The 4586-nt window shown below is 37.8% G+C and overlaps 1 pseudogene; it reads left to right on the top strand.

Moving 5' to 3' along the window:
- Positions 1-442: 442 nt before the first annotated feature.
- On the top strand, positions 443-915 carry LOC136378978 (large ribosomal subunit protein eL24-like; annotated as a pseudogene).
- Positions 916-4586: the final 3671 nt, after the last annotated feature.

The following is a 4586-nucleotide window of genomic DNA, read 5'->3' as shown; positions in this document are numbered from 1 at the left end:
TCACATTCTCAAAGTTGCCCTGAAAAAATAGTAAGGAATTGTTCTTCTTAATTTACATTTGGGACAAATGGAAGCCTGGAGAAGTTTAAGGAATGAACTTGAGCCACTCCTCAAACAAGTTTCTTAACCCAAGTTGATCTTTTCTCACATATTTAAGACTAATACAAAAAATATAAATCAGTGCAGAAAAATACTACAATCCTCTCTGCTTCTATATAAGAACATTCTCCAGCTTAACTCTCCATCCTACCTAAAGCCATCTTCCTTTTTCTGTTTCTTATTTTTCTTTAGCTTCCAATTGAAGCTTTTAGGAGACATTATCTATCAATATATTGTTGTCAGAGCAACACCAGCCTGGACAAAGGTCCAGATGTAGGATTGGAATAGGTACAAAAGATAGCTTTGTTCTTCTCCGTCTTTCCTTCTTTCCGGCAGCCATGCCATGAAGGTCAAGTTGTGCAATTTCAGTGGGTACAAGATCTACCTGGGGCACAGGAGGCACTATGCCAGTACTGATGGGAATGTTTTCCAGTTTCTTAATGCAAAATGTGAATCAACATTCCTTTCCAAGAAGAATCCTTGATAGATAAACTGGACCATACTCTACAGAAGAGAGCACAAAAAGAGACAGTTAAGGAATTTTAAAAGAAAAGTACTTGCCGTGCCATCAAATTCCTGGGAGCCATTACTGGTGCATCTCATGCTGATATAATGACCAAGAGGAGTCATAAAAATGAAGTGAGGGAAGCTCAATGACAACAAGTTATCAGGGCTGCAAGGAAGCAAAAAAGGCTAAGCAAGTGTCTGAAAAAGACAGCAATGGCTGCTGCTAACGCTCCCACAAAGGCAGCACCTGAGCACAAGGTTGTGAAGGCTGGGAAGGGTTCTGCTCTCCATGTTAGTGGAAAATGCTAAGTGGGCAAATCATATTTTTAAATAAAGACTTGATTATAACTAAAAAGAAAAAGAGATAGTTTCGCTGGTCCTGTGTCGACTGCTCAGTCACCATCTCCTTACCCTTGCTCTGTGTAAAGAAGAGATGGGAACAAGCTAGTTGACTTTCTAAGGAGGAGCATATCTATGAGAAAGAGATTGTATGATTTCATAGTGAGTTTCAGTTTGATGATGGTAATTATAACTTTTCCATTGCTTCCATTTAAATATTTTAATTAAATCAATTCTTATTAATTATTCCAAGTAAAGTCCAATTACCAGAGCCTACGTCCTCTTTTTATCTTCTTCCCAATTTTGATTGAAATTTAGACTTTGGCATAACCTTATTTTCCTAAAGATTATATATACACACATATATACATATACATACATGTATATCTTTTACATAATAGATAAAACTTTATGCACACACAGTACAGATTATTTTCAAAATCTTGCTTGAGTTGAGGCTGTTTTTGGAGGAGCTGCATGGGTGGACATGTTATTGAAATGCTGAGGCTCAGATAGACTAATTTTTCTATATGTCTTAGCATGGCCTACCAGGAAGTTACTGATGTTTCTTTGCTGCATTATAAAGTTGAACAGATTATTAAATTTATTACTATTAGGAAAAAGCTGAGAGGGAGGCTGAAAAGATGTTCCTTGGGGGAATTTTTGTTGCTGAAGTAAAAGATACCAATAGACCGACAAAAAGTTCCATGAAACAAATGAGAAAAAATGTTACACTGAAGTTAACAGATAATTTGGGAAGCTGCAGCCATCTGGTTATGGTCAAAATAGCTGCTTCTGATGTCCTTAGATGGTACAAATTACTGGCAGACCTCAAAAACCAAAACAGGAATCCATTTTGAGATCAGATTCCTTTTGCCTTCAAGACATGTTTACAAAGAAATCAAGATTAGAGGAAATAGAGGAAGAACTGAAATGTGGAGAGAACATATTACCAAAAAGTTAGTTAACTTGACCAGCGATTAACATGAGCTGAATTGGGGTGAGAAAGCAGGTGGGTGTCCAGCCCCAGGTCATTCATCTGACTTTTTCATTCTGTCATAGCTGTCAGCCCCCAGCTTCCCACCTGTGCGCTGGTTGCTGATCTCATAGGGGTGTGTTAAATAGGGACAACCAAGGGGTTTCTTTAAGTAGGGCAATGGACATCAACCATGGAAGACACTACAGAGTGACTGACTAGTGGACAGTTGTTTTTAAGCACATAGGACTCAATCCTTGGAAGCTTCACAAATAATGTAGGGAAAGCACTTTGTAGGTGTTGGACAAGAAGATTAAGAACTTCATTTGTAAGGAGTACTATTGTGATTTGAACATTAAAAGTAAATGTATACTGAATTTATAATTCACAGGTTAATGAAACTTTAATGTACAGGTCACATTACTGAGCCGCTTCCAGCAGCCTATGTGGGGATTGTCCACTGACGCATCCTCCCCTTCAGTCACTGAATAACTAACTACTTGACACTCTCATCTGCCCCCTGCAGCCCCATGTTTCCTGGTTTTCTGAGCATGGCAATTTCTCCCTCCTCTTTTTTTTAAATTAAATTTTATTTTATTTTTTAGAGAGAGAGAGAGAGAAATCAGTTTGTTGTTCCACTTACTTAAGCATTCATTGGTTGATTCTTGTACGTGCCCTAATCAGGGATTGAATCCTCAGCGTTGGCATATTGGGATGACGATGCTCTAACCAACTGAGCCACCCAGCCAGGTTCTTTTCCCTGTTTTTAAATTTAGATTTTCTTTTCTTCCCTTCACATCTTCTCTTCTGCCTTCTTCCTAATCTCTCTCCTCCATTTCTAGGACTGGCCTCTGCTCTGGTCCCTATTCTGATCTCCTTTTCCAGCAACTTGGGAAGTCAGAAACTAAGGAATCAAATAACTTCCTCAAAACACTTTTTCTTCAGTAATCAGGAGGGAAGGATAAGAAAGAGGGTGTCTGTGTTTTTGCATGTGAAAAAATAATTTGTGTACTTCAACAGATACATCATACATACTATTTATACAGATTTTAAAAATCATTTTAAAATGTTTTTTGAAACCATTTAGAAAATACTTCAGAGTAATTGCAAAAGCATTTACCTTACACTTTATGTACATTGTTTTCTAGTTGGTTCTCACATTATTCAAAACACTGCAAATTCTTTTTATGCCTTCAATTGAGATGGGAATTGATGCATAATGTGTGTAAATAAAGTTAACTCCATCTTGATAAGTTAGATGGAGTTATCCAAACAATTACTATATGGCATACCAGAAATTCACTTGTGTTTCTTGGGGCCCACTTCAAAGACATAGGTACTCATTCTCCAGACAGACTGAGATGGAGGCATTATTAGAGACTCTTAAACTGTGAATTAGGAAAGGTACTTTGCATGTGTCAAGCCTCCTTGAGCAGAAAAAACCCAACATTTGTTTTAAAATGAGTCTTATGTGGAACATCTCAAGGGCAGATGTCCTGATTTATAGATGTTGATTTGCAGTTAAGCTAAATCTATGGAGCTGAGCTTCTAAGTGAATAACAATAGGGACTTATCTATATAGGTGGTTAATGCTTTTATTGATTAATACCCAGAATGTCAGCCAAGATTGAAATGATATTAACAAATTTGGAGTTGATTTTTGCCTGGAAAATGTGTCTGTATTAGTTAGGGCAGGCTACCTGATATGAGAAGACCATAAAATATAATATGGCTGGGACATAATAGAAGTTTATTTCTTGTTCACATGGGGAAGTGAACTGGCCAAGAAGGTGGCCCTCTTTCATGACGTCATTTAGGAGCCCAGACAGATGGAGGCTATGTCATCCTCAACACGTGGCTTCCAAGTGCACTACTAGAGGAAAAAGACATAGAGGAGCAAGCAGGATGGCTCGTATGGACCAGGTGTGGAAATGGCATGCATCACTTCTGTCCACATTCCACTGGGCAAATGGCCACGCCCAAGTGCAGAAGAATGTGGGAAGTATAGCTGGCCTGTGCAGGAGGAAGTGGAGAACATGGCTTTAGTGAGCAGCCTGTGTTTCCATTACAGTCTCCATTTATCAATCAATGGCTGTGTGACCTGTAGGAATAGATGTATTTTATTCATGGGGTGAATTTTGCCAAAAATATTTTAAAGGGAGCTATTTTTTCCCCAAAGCACTCAGATGGCTTCATCCAAGAAGAAATGTTTATTTTAAATTACAAGCTTACAAAACTTTGACATGCTATGCTGCCCCAGCTCTGTCTGCTTTGTCCCCAAATAAAACAGGGATAGCATTCTCCCTTCATTCTCTAAGGCCATAATTTAATATCCTAAGGCTAAAGTCAATTTTTAAAACAAAACATTTAACAAAGCTTTACTTAATTCAATATATCATCATTGAGAACATTTGTTTGAGTATATATTGTGTGTATGTGAATTTTCTATCAATGAGGTCTGAGTCTATACCCAGCAAATGACATAAGTATGAATCTAAATCACTTGCATTGAAGCTACACATTTTAAGATAGCATTCCTTATTAAGAGGAGCATGATATCCTTCTTTGGACTTTTCTAGCATCTGAAAATGAATAAACATACCCTGGTTGGGTAGGCAGTAGGAGTAAGAGGCCTTAAAATGACTTAATGACCTTGTTCATTGCT

The sequence above is a fragment of the Saccopteryx leptura genome, chromosome 7 (assembly GCF_036850995.1).
Source record: "Saccopteryx leptura isolate mSacLep1 chromosome 7, mSacLep1_pri_phased_curated, whole genome shotgun sequence".
In the NCBI taxonomy this organism is placed as follows: Eukaryota; Metazoa; Chordata; class Mammalia; order Chiroptera; family Emballonuridae; genus Saccopteryx; species Saccopteryx leptura.
Note: the sequence above shows the minus strand (reverse complement) of the source record. Positions and strands in the feature narration are given on the sequence as shown.